General features: G+C 41.1%; 1 protein-coding gene across 3 annotated transcripts in view; it reads right to left on the bottom strand.

The window, feature by feature from the left end:
- Positions 1-25,884, bottom strand: part of LOC132381044 (uncharacterized) — a 92,792-nt gene that overhangs the window by 64,030 nt on the left and 2,878 nt on the right. The window contains exon 1 of one of the 3 annotated variants that reach the window (XM_059950160.1): positions 378-510. The exons of the other annotated variants lie outside the window; for them this stretch is intronic. The gene's annotated coding sequence lies outside the window, so the exon portion shown is untranslated. Of the gene's footprint in view, positions 1-377; positions 511-25,884 lie in introns of those variants that run through there. 3 annotated transcript variants of the gene reach the window in all.

Raw genomic sequence — 25,884 nt, 5'->3', positions numbered from 1 at the left:
TCCTCATGACTTCATGGGTTTCCTCCAATTGTTTCAGTTTCCTCCCACATTCCAAGGGCATAGGGGTTAGCAGACTAATGTGTCACATGGGTGTAATTTGGTGGTGGGGTCACTGGGCCAGAAGGGCCTGTTATTGTGCTGCATCTCCCTAAATCTAAATGTAAGTAATCGAGCTAATTCAAGAATTTGTTCCTAATGCAGACTTGTACTGAACTCCAGAATTGTAGCCTGCCCTGACGATATCTTTCTCTATGCCACGGTGCTTCAGAATGCTCTTGGCCACTGCTTTTCGGCATTACTATGTCACAGGGCAGAGCGGCAGTGCAGTTCCATTGGACGAGGGGTTGTCAATAAATGCTGCTTTAAATGGCAGTTACCTTAACATCCCAGCAAGAAACTGCAGAGAGCAGCTCAGCTCATCACAGAAACCAGCTTCCCCTCTGTGGACTGCACCTCTCATAACTTCAGAAAATCAGCCAGCATTGCCAAAGAGCGCAACCGACACCAGACATTTTTTCTTCCACCCTTTCCTGTCAGGCAGAAGATACAAAAGCCTTAAAGCATGTACTGTGACATTCAAGGACAGCTTCTGTGACCTCACAATCTACCTCGTTATGATCTTGCACTTTTTATTTACATGCCCCTCACATTCTCTGAAGCTTTTACACTTCATTCTGCATTGTTATTCTTTAATCTTATTCTGCCTCAGTGCACTGTGTAATGATCTGATCTGTATGAACAGTATACAAGATTTTCACTGTATCCTGGTCCGTGTGACAATAATAAACCAATACCAATACCGATGTCCAGGTGCACACTTACAATATGCAGTCATGACAATTGTAATTACATACAAAATGCTGGAAGAACTCATCAGGTCAGGCAGCATCTATGGAAATGGATCAGGACTAATGAAGGGTCTTGGTCCAAAACGTCGACTGTTTATTCATTTCCATGGATGCTACCTGATCTGGGGAATTCCTCCAGCATTTTGTGAGTGTTGCTCTAGATTTCCAGCATCTGCAGCAACACTTGTGTTTATGATTTGCCAATTGTTATTAGCCCACATCCTAAAACTTCTTGCAATGCCTGTTGAAGCATTCTTTTATATAATTGTAGGCATCATTAACAATTTTGTGATTTATTGGACAATAGCCCCAGAGAGTGCTATACTGAGGTGTCTTCTTTATGCACTGTAACTCCATGGAAAAGAGCTTCAGGACTCACACCACTAGGTTCAGAAACAGTTATGGCCCCTCAACCATCAGGCTATTGAACCAGTGGGGGATAACTTCACTCAACTTCTCTTGCCCATCATTGAAATGTTTCCACAACCTATGGACTCACTTTCAAGGACTCTCAATCCCATGTTCTCCATATTGATTGCTTATTGATTTATTATTATTCTATCTTCCTCTTTGTATTTGCATAGCTTGTTGTCTTCTGCACTCTGGTCGGTGCAGTCTTTCACTGATTCTAATATGGTTATTATTCTATTATGGATTTATTGAGTACGCCTGGAAGGAAATGAATCTCAGGGCTGTATATGGTGACATGTATGTACTTTGATAATAAATTTACTTTTAACTTTACTTTGAACATTGAATTAACAGAAGCATGAGCAAGCAACATTTGCTGTCTTTCCAAGCGTCAACCCTTATCAGATGTTGCATTGCTAATTATCTTACATGCATGTATTGCCCTGAGTAGTTTTTGTTCAGTCACTGGGCGTAAAACAGATAAATTAATCTGGGTTGTAAAGTTATCAGAGCTTAATGAGTGAGGCTACTGCTCAGCAGTGCAACATTCAAAGTAAATTAATTATCAAGGTATATATATATATGTCCCCTGGGATTTGTCTTCTTGTGGTCATACTCAGTAAATCCAGGAAACATCATAGAAACAATGAAAGACCACATCCAAAATGGTGGACAAACACCAATGTGCAAAAGATAACAAATTGTGCAAATACAAAAGGGAAAATAACAATAAATAATATATAAGCAATAAATATCAAGAACATGAGAACAGTCCTTGAAAGTGACTCCAAAGGTTGTGGGAACAGTTCAGTGATGGATGATGTTATCCCCACTGGTTCAAGAGCCTGATGGTTGAGGGGTAATAATGCTTCCTGAACTTGGTGGTGAGAGTCTAGAGGATCCTATACTTTCCTCCTAATGGCAACAGTGAGAAGAGAGCATGATCCGAGTGTTGTGGTTCCCTGATGATGGATGCTACTTTCCTGCAGCAATGCTCCACGTAGAAATGTTTGTATTTCGTGACTGATTGAACTGCATCTCATGTCCTTGTGTCCTTGATCCTCTTAAGAGAAATATCTCTTAATAAGAAAGCATTTGATAAGAAAGCACAGAAAGTGAAGTAAAGGAAATTAGATAAGAATGCTTAGTCAAATTGCTCCAGCAATAACCTAGTCCCTTGAGGATATCTAATAAAAATGCCTGTGTTTACAACATGCCATCCCTTCTGTAATGCCCTGGTTCATATTTTTTACTGTTATGCTATATGTATTTCATTTTGGCAGTTCTGTAAGAGCAGTCTGTTCTGTTTTCATGCTTGTTTGGGTTACTGTTGAAGATGAGAGACAGGAGAAACGTGAGCCATCCAACTAGGATGGTCCGATTAAGGGGAGGTTTCTCTGGTGAGGGACACCAAAGTTGGGCTTGGGGCTTTTGTTCGAGAGGAGATGAGAAAAGACACTGGGGAGAACCGGTTGTAACATACGATCCGGTGGGAGATCAGCTTGTTCGAGATGGTTGCAAGCGACGTTTGGAAAGTGACGTGTGCTTTCATGTTGACCGAGTGACAGAGAAGTTCAAGATGAGCTCCAACTTGTGCACATTTGACTGTTTAATTAGAATGGGCTCTTGTGGGACAGCCTGTGTCCTCTCTGTTGAAGTTGAAGTTGAAGATCCAGCTGCAGATCTGAGTGCTAAGACCCAGGTTCCAGAGCTTAGGAATCAATTTATTTGGAATGTTGGTATTAAAGGCAGAGCTGTAGTCAATGAAAAGGAGCCTTACATATGCGTCTTTATTTTCCAAGTGTTCTACGGAGCAATGTAGTGCCAGAGAGATGGCATCTGCCATTGACCAGTTGCTCCAGTAGGCGAATTGCATTGATGTGTGCCATAACCAATCGCTCAAAGCACTTTATAGCAATTGATGTCAGAGCCACAGGTCAATAGTCATCCAGGCATGCTACCTGGCTACTTATTCAGCCAGGCCAATTTATGGTAAGACACTGCAATTTTGTTCATGCTCACTTTCATGTGTGGAATGAGCCTCCAGTAGAAGTGGTACAGGCAGGTTCAATATTGTCATTAATAAAAAATTTGGAACTCACAATGCTCAGTCAACTTCTGCAGTTCAACCACATACACTGAAATGGACTCCTGTTTCCTTTGATTCTGCTTATAAAATCCAAAGAATTTTGCAACCAACAATGGCTTTGGTTCTAAATGTTCCTGCATTACTTTCACAATATCAGCAAAGCTCATTTCAGCTGGTTTAGTTGGAACAGTTAAATTTCTAAGCAAATTTGATTGCCTTTAAATCCAATGCACTCTGCAAATTTGGCACTTGCTTTTAATTTTCTTCAAAATACTGCTCAATTTGTTCTGTATACAGCAGCCAGTTATCTTTTCTGCAATTGAATGCATTTATCTTTCGGATGTAGCCAGCCATTTCTGATTTTTAGAAAACTGTATTATTGTCACCTTGTACTCAGTGTTTATAAACCCATGAATTTGTTTGTTTTCTGCCTTTTTTAACTTGAACATCTTCTCCTCTTGTGAGGAAAGTATGCTGTGCTTTCCTTGAACTCAAATATCTCGCCGTGCTTCAATAGGTAGGTAGTCATCTCAGCACTGTTTTAAAACCTACTCTTCACTACCATTATGTTTGTAACTCCAAACTGTAAACTAACCAAAATAAAACAAAGGGGGCCCGAGAGGTCTGTGTCTTAGTTTCATTTTTACTTTTAGCAAGGTGCGTACTTATAACGTACGCCATTCACATACTTTTACATATAAACCACAGGATTATGTAAACAAGAGAGAATGCTTAATCAAACAATATATTTACAGTATTACTTAAATATTACATACATAACACAATGGGTAATCAAAACTGTCCAATGCATCATGGACGACTTGTATCTATTGGATCAGCTTACCATGATGGATCTTGTCAAAGGCTTCACTGAAGTCTGAGTAAAAGATCTGTGTCTATTGTACAAAGACCAGAAAAGCTTTTTACAAGCTTGGTAAGTTGAATCCAGAAGGCTCAGGGATCCATGCGGACTTGGTAGACTAGATTAAAAATTGGCTTGGCCAACTAAGACAATGGTGTGTCATTCTGACTGGAAGTATGTGACCAGTGTTATTGCACAAGGATTAGTGCTAGTAACTTTTTTTTGGGGGGAATCACTTGGATGATAATGTAGGGAGGCTGATTAACAAGCTTGCAGATGGCACACAAATTGGCTGAGTTGTGGACAGTCAGTAAAGTTGTCAACGGTTCAGCAAGATGTAGACAAGATACCAATATGAATAGTGAAATGGCAGATGGAGTTTAATCTGGACAAGTGAGCAGCATTATACTGCAGGAGGTCAAATACAAGGGGCAAGTATCCAGTAAATGCAGGACACTTAGAAAGACTGATATACAGTGACCTGGTGTACAAATACATAGCTCTCTGATAGTGGCAACACAAGTAAAAAAAGGAGAATTACATATTTGCCTTAATCAGTTAGATTGTTGAGTGTAAAAATTGGGAAATTGTGCTGCAACTGTATAACGGTGATTAGGTCACATTTGGAGTACAGTGTGCAGTTCTGGTTGCCACATTACAGGAAGAATGTGGAACCTTTCAAAAGTTCAAAAGTAAATTTATTATCAAAGTATGTATGCAGCATGCAACCCTCAGATTCATCTTCAGGTAGACAGCCGCAAAACAAAGAAACACCATGGAACCCCTTCGATGAAATCATCAAAAACCCTCCATGCAAAAAAATAAGTCATGCAAATAGCAAACAAAATGAGCAAATGATACACAGAACATTAACCCTCAAAATGCAAAGTCCTAGAAGGTTCAGAAGATGCTCACTGGGATGTTGTCTGGATTAGAGGGTATTAGCTATATAGGGAGGTTGGAGAAACTGATTGATTCTCTGGAGTGATATAGGATAAGGGGTCACCTGGAAGAAGTATTTAACTCAAGAAGGTAACATCCACCATTAAGGATTCTCACCAACCAAGGAATACCTTCTTCTCGTTAATCACTTCAGGGAGGAGGTACAGGAACCCGAGGGCCCACCCTGTATGTTTTAGGAACAGCTTCTTCCCCTCTGCCATCTGATTTCCAAATAGTCCATGAACCAATGAACACTACCTTACTATTCTTCTTTTGCACTTTTTTTAATAACTTATAGTTATTTTTATGTCTTGCACTGTACTGCTGATACAAGACAATAAATTTTGTGACATTTGTTAGTGATAGTAAACGTGACTCTAACACTATCTGTAATAGGGTTTTCCAAACCACACAATACTCACAATGTAGTTTAATCATGGCTTTCTATCTATTAATTTTGCATGTTAATTTGTATATCTATTGGACAGTTGTTGCTTTGGTGCTGTTTGTGGGTGGGAGAGGGTGGTAGTGGGGCTTTGGGGTACTGACATTTTTACTGTCACTCATTCTTTGGGCACTCCTCTGTTTTTGTGAATGTCTGTGAAGAACAAGAATTACAGGTCGTATATTGTATATACTTCTCTGAAATTATATGGAACTGTGGAACTATTGACTTTATTCATGGCCCTAGTTGTAGTCACACAATTAAGCCCAGCATTTCTCTCTCTGCACTGGTCTTCAGCACCCTTTCTTTAATATAAACCATCCCTTGCACTTTATATCAAAACATATTGTCAGGTGTGATAGCATCAAACTTTGTTCAAAATGCATGAAGGCAGGTACACCAATACACAAAAATATACAAAACTCCAACTAGTGGTGAACATGCACAGGGATGGGGATGAGACTTTATTTTAAAGAACACAGGGCATGCATTTCATAAACACAAGAGACTCTGCAGGTGCTAGAGATCTTGAGCAACATACACAAAATGATGGAGGAACTCAGCACGTCTGTGGAGGAGAATAAGCATTTGATGTCTTGGCCCTAAATGTTGATTGTGCATGTTGCACATGCAGTGTTGTGTATGAGCAAACAACTGCTAACAGGCAACACACACAAAATGCTGGTGGAACGCAGCAGGTCAGGCAGCATCTATAGGGAGAAGCACTGTTGACGTTTCGGGCCGAGACCCTTTGTCAGGACTAACTGAAAGGAAAGAGATTTGAAAGTAGGAGGGGGAGGGGAAAATGCAAAATGATAGGAGAAGATCGGTGGGGGGGGGGGGGTGAAGCTAAGAGTCGGGAAGGTGATTGGCAAAAGGGATACAGAGCTGGAGAAGGGAAAGGATCATAGGTGAATTTCCAGCATCTGCAGATTTCCTCGTGTTTGCATCGTAACTGCTAGCAGGATTGTGTTTCTTTATTTTCATGTGAATGCCTGCAAGAAAATGAATCTCTAGGTAGCATATAGTGACTATACATACTCTGATAATAAATTTACTTTGAGTTTGTAGCCATAATCCAGTTAGATAATCTTAAAAGAAACTGTAGGGAGCTGGGGATAATCCCTTAAACTGGATGTTTCGACATTTATTTCCAGTTGCTTAATTCTTTATTGCTTGAGTCATACACAACTGCACTGAAGCTATGAACGTTTCCATTAATGCCCTTTACATCCTCTTCATCCATAGTTCCATTTAATATCAGAGAATGTATACAATATACAACCTGAAATTCTTGTTCATCACACAGATTCACAAAAATATAAGTGTTCCAAAGAATGAGTAAAAATGTCAGTACCCCAAAGTCCCCCCACCTCCCTCTCCCACGCACAAACAACAGCAAAGCAACAATTGTCCCATCGATGTACAAGTGATCATGCAAAACGAATAGATACAAAGCCGTGGTGAGGCTACATTGTGACCTACCTTCTGATCTATGGATGTATTTCCTAAAGCTCATATGGACTATGATAATCTTCCACCTGGCCTGTCCCATTGGTACTGAGAGTGACTTAGAACTGTGGAATTTTTGGAGGCTGGTGAGATGAATATGATACTCCCAGACAATGCCGTTGGTGGTTAAGAAGTCCTTGGCATGGGGATCGATATACTCCTATCACTGTTATTATACACCTCCCATGAGCCCCCATTGAAGAAACTCGAGGTACTTCCTGCCATACTGAATGGACCTCCTCCATTTTGAACAGTGTTAAGACAGTGGTTCCCATTATGTTCCATTTTTATACCCCCTGAAGGAGGTCTGAAACTGCTTTTTCTACCTTACTGTTGATCATTTCCTGCGACACCATCTATTAAGAGAAGTCTATTGTTGGACAAGCCCACAATATGACTTCGTTTGGAGACATGTTATTGATGCTGGGGTTTGTTGCCCTTTGGGAGGACCCTGATGTTAGTTTTAGATCATAAGATCATAAGAGGCAGGAGCAGAATTAGGCCATTTGGCCCATCGAGTCCGCTCTGCTACTTTATCATGGCTTGTTCATTTTGCCTCTCAACCCCATTCGCTTGCCTTCTTCCTGCAACCTGTCATGCCCCGACTGATCAAGAACCTAAAATGCGCCTAACGACCTGGCTTCCACAGCCGCCTGTGGCAACAAATTCCACAAATTCAGCATCCTTTGGTTTGATAAACAAATTCCTCCTCATCTCCGTTCTAAATGGTTGTCCCTCTATTCTGAAGCTGTGCCCCATGGTCATAGATGCCCGCAGTATAGGAAACATCCTCTGCACATACACACTATAGAGGCCTCCTGACATTCAATGAGATCGGCCCCTCATTCTTCTAAATTGCAGTGAGTCACAGCCCAGAGCCATCAAATGATCTTCACGTAGCCCTTTCATTCTCAGAATCGTTCTCGTGTACCTCCTCTGAACCCTCTCTTATGTCAGGACATTCTCTCATGGATGAGGGGCCCAAAACTGCTCGCAATACTCCAAGTGAGGCCTCGCTAGTGTACTTACTCATCCTATTGGATGGTTTGGAAGATTTTGCAGAGGATCCATTCATGGAATCTCTCCAGTACCCTAGGATTTCTGTTGTAGCTGTCATGTCTCTGAACGTACAGGAAGGTGGCCGTCATCACCGCTGGCTCGCAGAACAAGAGTCTTGCACAGGATCTGACACCTTTCTTTTTGAACATTCCTATCTTTTGACGTCCAAGGGCTGCGCTGGCACTTTGGAAATAGTGGTATCATTATCGCCTGCTTTCACTGAGTGAAGGCCACGTTGTCTAAGGTCTCGTCATAGGCCTAAGGGTGGCACGCTGGCACAGCATTTGGCACAATCGCTTTACAGCACCAGCCAACTGATCAGAGTTCAATTCCTGTTGGTACCTGGAAGGAGCCTCATTCTCCCCATGACGACTTGGGCTTCCACCCGTATTCCAAAGACATACTGTATGGGTTAGGGTTAGTGCATTGTGGGCACAGGAGAGATACTATCGATGAAAACAATACTAATAGTGGATTACAATTTTGCCAAAACCTCTAAATCCACTGGGGGGGGGGGGAAATAAGTGAATATGGGTCAGTGCCCTATCCTCGGCTTACATCACTGGCATTAAAACCTTAAGAGTTCTTGGGTCCTTGCCTGGATCGAGACTCCTGAAATGAACACTCTATTCCATAAGATTTAAAAGCAAGCAAGATGTCTCGTAGTTACAACGATGCCTTCTTATTGACTTCCCACGCAACTCAGGAGTGTTTCACAGACACTGCTTGACACATTGTTGCTGTTATAAAGCAGGACGTGCACAGGCCAAGTAATGCTTTGTGAGTACTGCTTGACAAATAGAGATGCTGATCATAGCATCAGGTTTAATTCCCCTGCTCACGTGATGTTTTATGTCCTGAGAGGCCAATGGTGTCTTAAGACCCGACGTAAAATGTATGAACTCCAAAAGTGGCCAAGTTTCTGCAGTCCAACATTCAGCATTCTCCCTTGTTGACACTAAAGACTGTGCCATTTTCTCAATTGTTTCCAATATCATGCACTGTGCTAGCAGGTTCAGTAGCCAATCACTCTCCAACTGAAGCAGACATGGTGAAGGAGGCACCAACTTTGGTAGGTTTACTGAACGTCTCTGATCAATCATTAGCTGCCAGCATGAGTGAAAGAAATGGGCACAATGCGATCCACTCTCCACAGTGAAAGAGCGCGGGGGAGAAGGCCAAATGTTGTACACAGCAATGACAAACGTGTGCCCAGGATGGAAGGAAAGAAAGAAGGAGGATGGAGAGAATAGCTTTATTTGTCACATGTGCATTGAGACATGCAGTTAAATGTGTTGCTTGTCCCCGATCAGGTCAGAGAGGATTGTGGTGTGCAGCCCACAAATCTCACTGCACTACCGGAGCCAATATAGCATTCCCACAACTCATTAACCCTAACCCGTGTGGTGTTGGAATGTGGGCGGAAACCAGACAACTCTGAGAAAACCCACGCCGTCACAGGGAGAACATAAAGAACTACTTCTAGACAGCGGAGGGAATCGAACCTCTCGATCTTATAGATGGTACTGCAAAGCATTGTGCTAGCCACTATGTTACCATGGAGGTATAAGCACGAGTTTGACAAGAATCAATGCCATATTGGAGTGAAACTGGAATATAAAAAATCAAAGAGGAAACTGCAAAGCAGTTAATCCAAAAGAGTGCACAGTGTAGATTTAGCTTGTGTTTTTGATAGGTCAAGCTGTGATAGGAAGAGCTGATGGGGCAGCTTCCCTCTCGCTATATTATCTCGATTATTCTTTTATGCCGAAACTTTGAACAGAAGATTGCTGTGTTCATAAGGTTAGACAGGAAGCCCCAAGAAAACAAACCGCCCTGCTCCTGCCTCTTTACAGTAAGCTCAGTGCTGCTAACTCAAAAGCCAACTGTGTTGTGATTAATATGTCACGGCAACCGATTAACGGTGAATGTGAATACCTTACAAATAATTTTCTAAACGCAAAAGTTAATTATTAAATTTTGCATTGATTGTTCTTTTTGAGTTTATTTTAAATCTGAAAGAAGTTCTGAGATTGAGAGGCGAGCTATGGACAGGGAGTCTCTGCTGGGGTTTAACATTTAGGCTTCAATTATCATCTCTATACCTTTCACATATGAACCCAAATAACCTTTCTCTGGCCACTGTAGCTTCTGCTTCTACAGTAATGGCAGGAATCTCAGCCATCTGGCTCCCAGTCAATGGAATCCTGCACTAACCCTTGTGGTATCTCGCATTAAAGAGACCTTTTCAGAGCAATGTCTTGAGATACGCATCAAATCCTCAGAGGGGAGCATTTGGCTTTATTTAAAATAAAAATAGTCTGGGAATGGAATGAGTTATTAACAAAATCCTGTTATTTTTCCCTTGTATGTTTATTTTCTAACATATTGTTGCCAATGCCCTCTCCAAGGCGTGTGTGTGTGAGAAAGAGAGAAAGTGATTCCATATCTGTGTGCTTCTTCCCCTCCCCCCCACCATTTTACTCTGTCATCTTCCCCCTTCCTTTCCAGTCCTGAAGAAAGATCTTAGCCTGAAACATCAACTGTTTATTCATTTCTGTAGACACTGCCTGACCTGCTGAGTTCCTCCAACGCTCTGTGTGTGTTGCTTTAGATTTCTGGCACCTGTAAAATTTATTGTGTTTTTAACTTGCTACCTTCCTGTGTCTGTGTGACGAAGTACCTATGGCAGTTATGTGCCAAGGAGTTAGCATGGCAGTATCTTGATCACATGTGTCAATGGGCAAACAGGAGGAAGCTCCAGCTGAATCTTTGCAATTTTTTAAAAAGACGATTTTCATCAATCTATTCAGCTTGTTTATAGTGATAAACTGAAATACATCAGGAGTGAAATTCATTGGGAATAGATCAGACATTATAAATGAGTAAGAGCTTCTTTCCCAGTCCTGATGAAAGGTCTTGGCCAGAAATGTTGGCATTTTATTCCCCTCTATTGGTGCTGCCTGATATGCTGATTTCTCCAACATTTTGTGTGTTTTGCTCAAGACTTCCAGCACCTACATGTGTTTGTGCTTTTGCTGTCTTTACCACTTTAATGATCATAACGCAATGGTACAGACTGGATCTACATGTAACAGGCATGGTGAAGACACCCCACTCCCTCCTTAAGCCCATTTCTCAAATCAGTTACAGATAAACCAAATGAATTATTGGGACCACTTGATCAGCCTCCAACCTGATGGCATAAACAACGATTTCTCTAACTTCTGATAACTGCACCCCCCCACTCACCATTCCCCATCTCAGCTTATCTCCTTACCTGTACATCACCCCCCTCTGCTTCTCCACCCCCTTCCCTTTCTTCCATGGTTTTCTACACTCTCTTATCAGATTCCCCCTTCTCCAGCCTGTTATCTCTTTCTCTGATTAACTTCCCAGCTCTTTACTTCACCCCTTTCCCCCTCCTGGTTTCACCTATCACCTACCAGCTTGCACGTCTTCCTCCCCTCCCCCACCTTCTTACTCCGACTTCTCCTCTTCCTTTCCAGTCCCGATGAAGGGACTCAGCCTGTAATGTCGACTGTATTCTTTTCCACTGATACTGCCTGGCCTGCTGAGTTCCTCCAACACTTTGAGTGTATTGCTCGGATTTCCAGCACGAGCAGATCTTGTGTTTGTGACGGGACCACTTAATGTTCCAGCGAAGCTAGAAAACAGACTCATTGCGGCTCTCCTTAATGTGTCTGAAGGCTGTGCATTTAAGCACCCCCACTCCGTAACCGCAGCTGACAGCTTAGTGCAAACACGATGCGATGCTGGTTCAATACTTCTGAATATTCTTTAGATAAATTAAAGCTCCCATTACATGGCCAGGGGTTTTCTTGGTGACCCGGTCAACATTTATGCCTCAGCTCACAGCATTCAGAGTTCAGGAAGAAATAATTGGCCATGGGGGCGGGGGGTGATATTTTGTGGTTATGAAATGGGTCAAAGAGCATTAGATTATTTATTGCTCCAGGAACAAGCAATTTGCCAGAGGAAGTCAGTAAGCTGAGCAGCATCTGCTGTCGGGGGGAGGGGGGAAGGAATATACAGGTTTCTAGTCACAACCCTGCACTGGGGACCTGTGTCTCTACCTCCTGTTCAATTCCTGGCGGGCGTCATTTTGCTCCTCGCAATGGAAACAACCTCCTTCACTTTCTCACATACGCAAAAGGCTGGAGGAACTCTGCAAGTCGGGCAGCCTTTATGGAGAGGAATAAATAGCCAACATTTTGGACTGTGAGCCTCTACCAGAACTTGAAAGGAAGGCGAAGAAGCCAGAGTAGGAAGGGTGAGACGGAGGATGGGTGTGCAGAGAAGGCGATATGAAGTGAGAGCCAGGAGGTGGAAGAGGTTATTGAGATCTTTGGAATCGTGCTTCAGGAGCACATAGAAGCTCTGTGTGTGTGCTAAGTGGGAAACACAAGCAAGTCCATATACACATATGTGAGAATCTTCCTGGACCCCCTTGCTGTTGGATTATAATCTTATTCTATCATGTCTGTGTGGTAGGAACACCCACCTCACACTGATGATAAATTTCACCACCTCCAGGACAGCGTTTCAACCTTTGTTTGCCTGAGAAAAAGAGACCATCTCAAAAAGTCATCCTTGACCATGCTAAGCTGTTTTAGAAGCAGAAGAGGAAGAAGTCATTGGTGTATAATAACCCATGTCTGTTGTGTTTTGTAACTTCAAAACATTAAACTAGTTCAAAGGAAGACAAAGGATTATGAAATGTGAGTCTAACATTGGGTTTACTTTAAGTGAGGTGTATGCATATCATAGTGTATGCAATTAACAAGTATTTACACACAACTTGTAATGAATTATTTAAGTACTTAATCAAGCAATACAAGGTTACTTAAATATTACTAAAACATTAAAGACACGACAATGTCCTTCATAAATTTGCCCTTTGCAGTTGAAGCCTAAAATTGTGTGTTAGAAGGGATTTATACCAACAGCACTCATTCCAGCATAAACAATGATGCAGTGTGTTAGATTCAAACTGTTTACTTGTGGCATTGCATAACCTAAAACAGGACACAAACCACATTATTCCTGAGATTAATGTGGCTCTGTCCAAATTAGATTCCTGATTTGTATTGTTTGTTGACATTAATTATTTGCTCTCTTTTCAGGGAGAGATGCTACCTGCATTTTTAATCCTTTTAGGCTTTTCCATTCAACATAATTAAAGGAGCAACAGCCGGTTTGAATCGTAGGATCGTGATTGAATTCTTTCCTGCCAGTCATTTACATGGCAATCTCCTCTTTCTAAATCTTTTTATTAATATTAATAATATGGACAGAATACAGATGATATATTGATAAAGAAATTACCAACATACACATTCCATTACATATGAAAAAAACATACATAATAGTTACAATATAAATGAGTTTACCAAGACATAAGCCATAAGATATATGTATGGACATAGTAAATCTAAATATTTCATAATGTATAATATAAAAAAAACAGAAAAAAGAAAGAAAAAAAACAAAAAAAAATTTATATAATGCAAAGCTAACTAATCTAATCTAATAACTATAACTAATAAGTAATATAAAAGAAAAAAAAACAAACAAAAGAGAAGGAAAAAAAAAGTGGGCTGTTTATAATATCTCACAAAAATAAGTATTCATCAATGCCGTCACTTCCGGTCCTCTCAAAATACATAAGCTAAAAGCTGGGAAATCAAATGTACTTGGCACAGGGTCATATTACATCATATGAAAATGTTGAATAAATGGTCTCCATAACTTTTCAAATTTAATAGAAGTCTCAAAAGTACCACTTCTAATTTTTTCTAAATTTAAACATAACATAGTTTGAGAGAACCAATTAAATACAGTGGGAGGATCAATTTCTTTCCAATTCAACAATATAGATCTTCTAGCCATCAGAGTTAGAAATGCAATCATTCGACGGGCTGAAGAAGATAAATGCTGTGAATCTAACATTGGTAAACCAAAAATTGCGGTAATAGGATGAGGTTGTAAATCAATATTCAAAACCGCAGAAATAATATCTTTCCAATATTTCTCCAAAAATGAACACGACCAAAACATGTGAATTAAAGACCCAATTTCAGAATGACATCTATCACAAATAGGACTTATATGAGAGTAAAAATGAGCTAATTTATCCTTGGACATATGGGCCCTATGTACAACCTTAAATTGTATTAGTGAATGTTTGGCACATAACGATGATGTATTAACTAATTGAAGAATTCTATCCCAATTCTCACTAGAAATACTAAAACTAAGCTCTCTTTCCTAATCCTGTTTAGTCTTATAAAGGGGCTCTGAACGTATCTTCATAATTATATTATAAAGTTTTGAAATAAGCCCTTTTTGAAAAGGGTCTAATTCAAATAAACTCTCCAAAGTATCTGAAGGCACAAAATTTGGAAACGTAGAGAGTACAGAACTTAAAAAATGTCTAATCTGTAAATATCTAAAAAAATGAAATCTCGGCAAGTTATATCTGTTGGATAATTGTTCAAAAGACATGAAACAATTATCTAAAAATAAATCAGAAAATCTTAGTAATCCCTTAGTTTTCCAAGCTGAATAAGCTTGATCTATAATGGAAGGGTGAAAAAAACAATTAGATAGGCAATCTCCTCTTGTTTATTCACGTTTTCATGTTTGCTTCTCCTTGAGACTCACTTTCTGTGATTTGTTGATGCCCTTTACCTATCTTGCTTACACAACTACACTGCTATTTATTGATTCTCTCCAACCACCTGATCCCATTACAGAGCCTGTATTCTGACGAAAAGCGACTGACATGGAATCTGTTTCTTACTTCACAGCGGCTGCTTGGCCTGCTGAGCTTTTTTTTTAGAGAAAGATAGGTAACGATTAGCTTTACTTGTCACATGCACAGCGAAATGCGTCATTTGCATCAAATCAAATCAGCAAGGATTGTGTTGGGGGGGGGCAGTTCACAAGTGTGGTCACTCTTCCGAAGCCAACTCAGCCTGCCCATAACTCACAAACCCGAACGCGCACATCTTTGGAAGGTGGAAGGAAACCAGAGCATGCAGAGAACACTCATGTGGTCACTGGGAGAAAGTACTAACTCCTTACAGATAGCAGCGGGAATTGAACCCCCATCGATGATATGGTGCTATAAAGTGATTGCAATAACCACTACGATGCCGAACGACTCTTTTTCTAGCTTTGCCTGATTTTATTTCAGATTTCCAGCATCTGCAGTATTTTAGTTTGTGACATACAGTTACAGTCACCGGGCAGGAAGTCAATAGGTATAACTTTTAACCTCTACTGTAAGATTTGAAAATTCCATGAGTTAATTGTGCAATGTGGAAGAAAACAATGTTTCTGAATTAATCTTACTAGATAATTAATTGTAATTTCAAACACACCCATACAGATAATAGCATGGGTGTACAATTGCGTAAATTTTCATTATCTCAGTCTTTAACCACAATGTTAATGATCCCCTGTTGCTGTCAATGTTTTCACATACCTGAATCATGTACAGGTGTCCCCCCCCCCCTTTACAAAGGTAGAGCATTCCTATGAATATGAAACCTTTCTTAAGCTGAAATGGCGTAAAGCGAAGAACCATTAACTTATATGGGAAAAATTTCCGTAAAATCCAAAATCCTCTTTGTAATGCGAAAACAGGTTACTAATGTAGGTCTTTTGTAAAAGCAAAGTGGTGTCAAGTGAACATTTGTAAAGCGGGGGACACCTGTACATTAATGATCGCGGGTGTTCTTCACCTCTCTTCAAGTTGGGAATTTTCAAACCGATTTCAATGAGGACGAAGGGCTAGCATTTTTGTGGCACTCTCCAAAACCATTATGAACACCAGAGTGCTCTGCATTGATGTTGGTCTAAACCTCAGCTCAGTTGGTCCCACCTGAGGCAGAGGCTGCGCAGTAGAAGCGGGGTGACGCGGTTAGCACACTGCTTTACTGTGCCAGCCATAAGATCGGGATTTAATTCCCTCCACTCTATTCCCCATGACCGCAAGTGTTTTCTCTGCCTGCCCGAGTTTTCTCCCACGTTCTGAAGGCATGCGCGTTAGGGTTTGTGAGCTGCGAGCATGCCCTGTTGGCGGCAGAAGCACTGCGGCACTTGCAGGCTGCCCAACATGTACACGTGACAAATAATCGCCTTTCTACTCTTCCTCCCGTTTTCTCAACCTTTCTCTCCTCCTGCCTCCCGACAAACGCATGCTGGCCATCCAGCACCCGTCTGTGTTAATCCCATTTTCCACTCCTCCCAGATTTCACCGCTCACCAGCACTAACACACACCAGCTGCAATTCACTTGCACGTATTAGGAAGTGGGAGGAAACTGGAGCACGAGGGGAGGGGGAGTCTACGAAGTCACAGGGAGAAAATACACACACCTTGAAGTACAGGGAAATGTCAGGATTGAACCTAGGTTTCTGGAGCAATGAGGCAGCAGTTTTTGTTGCACAACTGGCTACCTAATTGTATATTCACACAAAAGTCCCAGTGCTGAGGAAGAGCTATCAATGTGAAATAACAATAGATTTTCTCTTTCCACAGATGCTGAATAGCTCCAGCACCTTCTTTTTTCACTGGCTGTGGTGGGAAGGGCTGCATTTGAAGCCTCTTTCTCTGTTGATAAACTATGTCTATTCCTCTCCCCAGATGGTGCTTGACCTGCTAAGCTCCTCCAGCATTTTGTGTGTCAGTTACTCTGCATTTCCAGCGTTTACATAATCTCTTATGTAAACTATTAGTCTTTGGGAATGGGAGGCCACCCCATCAGCCCATTGTTAAATCTGGTTCCAAGGATCAAAAGAACTACCAGATATTTGGTAAACGCCCTTTCTGGATGCATCAGACATCTGCTGTGAATAACAGCAACATCCAATCAGAGTCCATCATAAAAAGTTAACTAATCGATGTAACCAAGATTTAACAGAGGTAGAAACAGAACCTGCATGGTTTTTGACAGAAGTTGCACAAAGTTCCCAGTGTTAGTAACAGAGGAAATATGAGCAGGCTTGTTCCTTTAGCCAGAGGGTGGCAAATCTGTGCAATTCATTGCTAGAGACAGCTGCGGAGGCCAAATCATTAGGTATAGTTAAAGTGGAGGGTTTCAAAGGCAGCAGAAGAGGGTTGAGAAGAGTAACAAATCAGCCATGACTGAATGGTGGCATGGTCTTGATGGGCCAAATGGCCTAGTTCTATATCTTATGATCGTTATTAAACACAGAAATGACACCTGGAAATGGTAAATATTAGGGTGAAATGTCCATATACAAGTTGGAGCCAATTTCTCCCTGGGTGTGTTCTAACTGAGGCATGATCACCCACATTGCAACAAGTGTCAGACCTTAAATTAATCAGTGCGTGACAGCTACAGAGCAGCCGAACAAAAGGCTGGCACTGAGATGACGGAAATGGAGGGACACAGCCATATGTTGTGTGTACCTCTTACCACAGGGATGTACGAAATGGGATTTAAAGAGATTAAGGAGATAGCGTTATTTGTCACATTTACATTGAAACGTCGATAGGTTCAGTGCAACGTGTCAACTGGCACCCTGAAAGCACCCCGGCAAGAACATGTGCATAATTTACAAATCCTATCCCATATATCTTTGGAATGCGGAAGGAAACTGGAGCATCCAGAGGAAACCCACATGGTCTCGGAAAGTTTATAAACTCCTTAGGGACAGCGGTGGGAACTGAACTCCGATCTTACAGTTGGCACTCTAATGTGTTATGCTAACTGCTACATTATCGTGCCACCCTCACTTTAAGGTCAATAAAGCAACTTTACAAAGCACTTGCAGTACCGCGTGCATTTCTGGTCACCACACTACAGGAAGGATATGGTGGTGATGGCATGAGGGCAGAGGCTGTCCACCAGGACCTTACCTATACTGGAGGAACTTAGGGAGATATTGGATAGAGTGACTTGATTTCCTTCAGGTGCAAGAGAATGAGGAGTGATATGATAGGGGTATGTATAATGCTATGAGACTTGGGACAGATATAATCTTTTCATAATCATGAGACTTTGTCGTCCTGTTGAAGCATGTTGGCTCAAGTGTTGACTGTTTATTTCTCTACATTGATACTACCTGACCTGCTGAGTTCAGCACTTTTTGTATGTTGCTCTAGAAACATTTCTTTTATGGTAACGGTATCAAAAACAAAAGGGCCCAGGTTTAAGGTGCGAGGAAGGGGTTTAGAGAATCAGGATTAATATCGCTGACATAAGCTGTAAAATTTGTTGACTTTGCGGCAGCTGTATAATGCAATACATAATAATGGACCTTAATTACAGTAAGCATATATATATATATATATATAAAATAGTTAAGCAGTGCAAAAATAGAAATAAAAAGTAGTGAGGTAATGTTTATGGGTTGAATGGCCATTCAGAAATCAGATGGCAAAGGGGAAGAACCTAAATCTTTGAGTGTGTGACTTAATGCTTCTGTACAATAAACATTTTAGGAATAGCTTCTTCCCCCCCCCTCCCCCGCCTTCAGACTTCTGAACAGTCTATGAACTATGAACACTACTTCACTGTTTAGCTCTATCCACCTAATCTATTTATTACAAACTTTACTTTATTGTCACCAAACAATTGATACTAGAGCATACAATCATCACAGTGATAATCATAATTAGAAAACAGAAAAGGGAAAGTAAGGTAGTGCAAGTCTGGTCCAGATATTTGGAAGGTACGGCCCAGATCCGGGTCTCTTACTGCTGACTTAGTTATTCTTTATGTGTGCCACGAAGTAAAATTAATTTCATGATGTGCTAGTGATAACAAACCTGATTCTGATTATAAAGTGGATTTGAAGATTAAATGCACATCAAGGTGGTTAATACCTGGAACATAGTGACGGAGGAGGTAGTCAGAATTAAATAGAATCACTGTGTTTCAGTGATATTTAGACAGGCACTTCAATAGGCAAGTTTATGGGCCCGATGTGGGCAAAGTGGCTAGTATGAATGAGGTGGCCAAAGGGCTTGTTTCTGTACTGTACAACTCCATAGCTACAGCCCAACATTTGGCTTGTCGAGATTAACATGAAAACACAGCAATAATATCCCATGAGCTAAAAACTGCAAGTCTGTGAGGAAGGTCAGTATGCAGACACAGCCGACTGCAGGTGCTGGAATGAAAATCAGTAAAAAAAGAAGTCCCAGAGCAGCATAATGGGCAGACAGCATTTCTGGAGGGAAATGAGATAGTATTTCGGGTTTAGATCCTTCATTAGAAATGGAATGAGAACCTCTTACTGACATGTTTGAAAATCTCAGGGTGTTAAGGTGAATTGCACACTAAAATTCCAACAGGCTCAAACTAACTTGAAAATAATTAAATCATTCCCTTGATAATTCAGGGAATCCATGCTAACATCCTGGATTAAGTCCCATGGAATATGTAGAATGCAGACTGGCCCCTACAACCACTTGAGGACATGCCAATAGACAACCCCTTTGGAGAACATCATACTCAATTTGAGTGACTGCACTACTGTTTCATGTTCTATGGTTTAATCCCCTCATGGTTAGGTTTGGTATACACACTATCTTCATTGCAGAATGTACCGTATAGAATGAGATGGCATCCATGCACGTACCCCACACAAACCCTCTCCCCACTCCCTAGCCGACCCTTTGCCATAACCTCCTTTCCCTTCTAAACCAAGTAATCTGCCTCGGGGCTTTCAACTGCCCTTAGTTACATAATATAAAATGTCCTCTCGATTATCTGGCCATGCCGTATCTCAGATAAGCGTGCTTTACCAATGTAATCTCCTGAAAGTGTTAGCACAAACATTGACATTTTTCATTGTTGAACAAATAAAAAGTAAAGATACTTTAAGATTGTACATCAGAATTTGAACAACTCCCAACATCAACTAGTAAGTTTCAGCATGTGGTGTTCGACTAAGAACCAGTTGTTTGTTTTCATTAGAGTACATAAAGCATCACCACAGACACTGGCCATTGATTCCATCTAATCCATGCTAGTGTTTAGCCTGCACCACTTCTCCACCACCAGCAAACCTCAGAACAGTGAATCATTCCCTCTTCCCTCAAGTGTTTATTTATGTGCTGGATCAACAGAGCCACACCCTTGTAACCATATCATCTGCGGACAGTCATACCAAGCGATGTGATAATGCAGTGGCTACGTTACCAGACTAGCAGCTGGAGTTCTAGACTATGCACCTTGAGTTCAAATCCCACAGCAGGGGTGGTCAACCTTTTACATTCCATGTGTAAACTTTTTTCAGATGTGCCATACAACTCTTGCACCCCCATTCAATTCTTGTAGACATATGTTAATATAGACATATTTAGCATTTTTACATGATATATTTATTTAATATAAAATCAAGATAAACATTACTTACCTTAATGAGACTTTTAACAAATATATTCTGTTTTCTTTTCATTTCTTTCTTTTTCTTAATCACATATTCTTTCTGTAACTCAGACTCAAGCACCAGCTTCAGTTTTCCTTCTATTTCAGTCTGATGTTGTGTTTTATAGTGTCTATTAAGATCATTATGTGAGAAAGTGTTTTCACAGACAATGCAGAACGGTTTTCCTGACGGACCCGCTATAAATAATAACTCATTGAATTGAATTCACGCTTACTATCACTTTCTGCTTTTCTTTTGCACTGTGATGGGTAACTGAATGTAAAAACAAGGCTTAATTTTCGAAAAAGTATAAAACTACAAATGTTCACAACGGATGAACAAAGCACAACTCCATAGCGCATGAGCGTGAATTGTAAACTGGCAAAAACCTGCGACGCACTGCTGGTACAGACACCTAGTGCCTCAAGATCAAACAAGTATCAAATGTGTATCGAACAGTTATGGAACAACTGCCAAACAAAAGTCCTTCTTTCCTAGTTTGACTCGTTGAACACTTTACAATTGAAAACAGATTAATGTGAAAGAAGATAACATTCACCAAAAGGTGTGCACTAAATAATCAAATCGCTAAAAATAATTAATAAGTTTTAGATTTATTCTCAATAAAACCCATTTCTAGCTCTAAGCTAATTCCTGTTATGGATTTTTTTCTACGAATCGGTTTTTGGTTAATACTTTTTGCATGAGTAGGCTTACTTTTTTATTATTATCACTGGGGTGCAAAGCGCCACTTTTGGCACATGCGCCAGAGGTTGGCCATCCCTGTCCCACAGAGAATTCAAATAAATTTTTTAAAAAAGGATTTTTGAAGAAGAAAAAAGAAGCTAATCTCAGTGATGAAACCATATAAAAACCAAGGGTGGAGGGAAATGGGAAGTTGACACTGCAGGTTGAGACCCATCATCTAGAGGCTGGATGAGAGGACTTAATCTATTTCCCTCTGCGGATGCTGTCTGACGTCCATTGAGATGGACCTTGCTCATGTTTATTCATCTGCATCTCTTGCACCTCCATGTAAAGACCTGCTTGGTTCACTACAATTTCACTGGAAAGGCAATCTGCCATCCTTACATAATCCAGACTATACCTGCCACCCACCCCCAGTGCTGAAGACTAATTAGCTCCTCAATTGAGAGGCTACAAGGGATATACGGTAAGTGCTGCCATTGGCAGTGACAGCCCATGAGCAAATAAATTCTCACTATTCATTGCAATTTGTTTGTTTATTTATTTAGAGATACAATGAGGTATGGGCTCTTCCAGCCCAATGAGCAGCACCACCCAGCAACACTCTCACTTAACCCTAGCCTAATCACAGGACCACTTACAATGACCAGTTGATCTACAAATCCGTCAATCTTTTGGACTGTGGATGGAAATTGTTGCCCCCGAAGGAAACCCACACTGTTCACGGGGAGAACGTACAAACTCCTTACGGTCAGCACTGGAGTTGAACTCCGAACTCTGGATACCGGTGCCGCACTAATCACTATGCTATTGCGGCGCCCACAACAGTTTTACAGTGGAAGTAATCTTACTCACTCTCAACTTGGCTCTGGACCACTTGGACTACAGCAACTCCTGCCGTGGGCTGCTGTTTATTGATTACAGCTCAGCGTTCGATGTCATCTCTCTGCTAATCAGCAAACTTCAGAACCTGTCCCTCAGTAGTACTCTCTATAACTGTACACTTCACTGGGAAACCACAGTCGGCAGATCGGAAATAGCATTTCATCCTCACTGACAAACAGTGCATACTCAACCACTGTTCTACACTCTCTACACCCATGACTCCGTCTGGGCACAACCCGAAGGCCATTTATAGATTTGCCAATGACACAACTGTTGGAAGAATCTCAGATGGTGACAAGGAAGCAAACAGGAATGAGATACGTTGGCTGATTGAGCAGTGTTACACCACCAACTTTGCAGTCAACATCAGTAAGGCTAAGGAATTGATTTTGGATTTCAGGAAGGCAAAAATCAGGAGAACACATTGAGGGGTCAGCAGTGGAGAGGGTGAGCAACTTTAAGTTCCTGGGTGTCAGCATCTCAGAGAATCTATCCTGTGTCTGATATTTTGATGCAATCACAAAGAAGGCACACCTGTGTGTGGCCTTACTTCATTAGGGGTTTCAGAAGATTTGCTAAACTACCTTAGAAAATTTCTATAGATGTACCATGGAGAGTATCTTCACTGATTATATCACAGACTGGTATGGAGGCACCATTGCACAGGAACAGAAAAGGCTGCAGAGGTTTGTAGACTTAGCCAGCTCCATCATGGGAGCAAGCCTCATCAACATCAAGGACATCTTCCAAAGGTGACGTTTCAAGAGTTACTGATGGCCCCCAGCATTCAGGGTTTTCCTTCTCATTACTGCCATCAGGGAGGAGGTACAGGAGAGTAAAGATGCATAGTCAATGTTTTAGAAAGAACGTCTTCCTGTCCGCCACCAGATTTCAGAACGGCTCGTGAACTCATGAACACTACCTATTTTGCTCTCTTCCTGCAATATTTTTATTTCATATTTTTCATTGTAACCTTTTGTATTTTTAATGTATTGCACCGTACTGCTGCAGCAAAAATAACCAAAATTTTATGACATATGTAAGTCTATGATAATGATTCTGATTCTGATGTCTTTTATAATTTCCTACTAAAGTTATTACCTACTACCATCCAATAAGGACTCTTAGTTTGAAACTGTAGGCCCATAAGAAGAGGAAGCAGAATTCTTTAGTTCCCTTTCTCAAGCTGTTAAGTATATCAAGGATTTATGCTTCCTTTAATAATTGCATTACTCTGAGCTTGGTAATTGATTGCTTTGGCTGGCCAAGGGAGGTTAAACAGTTTGGGTCTGTTTTCTTTGGAGTTTAGAGAATTCACAGACAAGGGTTTTTGGAACATATTTTATCCTAAGGAGATATAATAGGGTAGATGTCTAGATGTTTTCAGGTGGGAGAGTCTCGAAAGAGGGCACAGTTTCCAAATCGGGCATTGGTGGGGGAGGTAGCATTTGTAACTAAGGGATGCAGAAATCTCTTCTCACCGTGGTGTTGTGAATCTCTGGAATTCTCCACCCTGGAGAGTTGGAGAGTCCAGCTCATTAAAAATACCTTTTAGTGATCAGGAGACTGAGGATTAGGAGAATGTGGAACCGAGGAAGCCTGGGATAGATTGGTTTGATCATATTGAATAGCAAGGCTGTTTTGAATAGGCTGCAGAATCTGAATCTAAATTATTATCACAGGAATGTTGTGAAACTTACGGTTTTGCATTGTTTTGTAGCAGAACAGTTCAAGACATAAAAATCACTATAAGTTGCATAAATAAATAAATAAATAAACAAATAAATAGATAAATAAATAAATAAATAAATAAATAAATAAATAAATAAATGGCATGGAAGAGGAATAGTGAGGTGGTGTCCAGAAATTGTAGGCCCTATGTCCAGGCCAGGGACTGGAAGTCTGGGGGACCAGAGGCAGCCTCTCATGTGGTTGCAGGCCTGTCTGTGCATCTGAGAGAAAAAGGGGCTTGTTTTGTGTAGTTGTTGCAGCTGCTTGTGCTGTTCTGCCGAACATGATGGGCATGCTGTGTTGGCGCTGGCAGCAAAGAGTCCAAAAGGTGGAGATTCAGTAAGTCAGTCCACATACATTGATTACCCTGGTATTTTGTTGCAAGGAGGAGTATGTGCTACAGCCACAGCTGAATCCTGCTAAAAAGGGGGTTTGAGAAATGATTCTGCATGTCCTAGAACAGTGCAGAAGGAGGTCATAAAATCATACAGCACAGAAAAGGTCCTTCATATGAACGTAAGAATAAGGAGCAGGAGTAGGCCAACTGGACCATCAAGCCTACTCCATTATTCAATAAGATCATGGCTGATCTGGCCGTGGACTCATCTCCACCTACCTACCTTTACCCCATAACCCTTATTTCCCCTCCTATGCAAAAATCCACCCAACCTTGTCTTAAATATACTTACTGAGGGTAGCCTCCACTGCTTCTTTGTGAAAAGCAGTTCCTCCTCATCTCAGTCCTAAATTTACTCCCCTGAATCTTGAGGCTATGTCCACTAGTTCTAGTCTATCCTACCAGTGGAAACAACCTTCCTGCCTCTATCTTATTTATCCTTTTCCTAATTTTATATGTTTCTGTAAGATCTGCTCTCATCCTTCTGAATTCCAGCAAATACAGTCCCAGGCGACTCAATTTTCCCTCATAGTCTAACCTTCTCCTTTCTGGAACCAACCTAGTGACCCTTCTCTGCACTGCCTCCAAAGCCAGAATATCCTTCCTCAAATAAGGAGACCAGAAGCTCATGCAGTACTTCAGTACCTCACCAGTACCCTAAACAGTTGCAGCATAACCTCCCTGTTCTTAAATTCAATCTCTCTCGGCCAACATTCCATTTGCCTTCTTGATAGCCTGCTGCACCTTCAAGCCAACCTTTTGCGATTCACACCCAAGCACTCTCAAGTCCTTCTGTACACCTCTGTGTTGCAATCTTTTACCATTTAAATAATAATCTGATCTTCCATTTTACCTTCCAAAGCAGATGACCTTGCGTTTACCAGCGTTGTATTCCATCTGCCAGACCCTTGCCCACTCAATTAAGCTATCTATATCTCTCTACAGACTCTCCGTATCCTCTGCATGGTTTGCTTTTCCACTTAATTTAGCGTCATCAGCAGACGTAGTTACACTACACTTGATCCCCTCTTCCATTTTGTTAATGTATATCGTGAACAGTTGCAGGCCCAGCACAGACCCCTGCGGCACACCGCTTACTACTCTTTGCCAACCAGAGAAACACCCGTGATTCCCAACTTTCTGCTTTCTATTGCTCTATCCATACTCATACATCACCACCAACTCTACACATCCTTATTTTATGGATAAGTCTTTTATGCGGCACCTTATCAAATGCCTTTTAAATATCCACGTAAATAACCCATTTGTTGCCCTCTATCCATTGTGCTTTTTATATCCTCAAAGAACTCAGTAAGTTCCTCAAACAGGACCTGCCTTTGCTGAATCCATGCTGCGTCTGCCTGATGGATCCATTTCTTTCCAGATACCTCGCATGAGCTTTTAGTTTGATGCCTTCCTTTAGTTCCTTAGTTTTCCATGGCTGGCTCTCCCTACCCTTACTGCCCTTGCTTTTAACTGGGATATACTTTTGTTGAGCACAAAGAAAAATCTCAATGGAAGTCTTCCACGGTTTCTCAGGCATCCCATCATATAGCCTGTGT

This window comes from Hypanus sabinus, chromosome 25, assembly GCF_030144855.1.
Source record: "Hypanus sabinus isolate sHypSab1 chromosome 25, sHypSab1.hap1, whole genome shotgun sequence".
Classification (NCBI taxonomy): domain Eukaryota; kingdom Metazoa; phylum Chordata; class Chondrichthyes; order Myliobatiformes; family Dasyatidae; genus Hypanus; species Hypanus sabinus.
The sequence above is the reverse complement of the archived record's forward strand: the minus strand, read 5'-3'. Positions and strand labels throughout refer to the sequence as shown.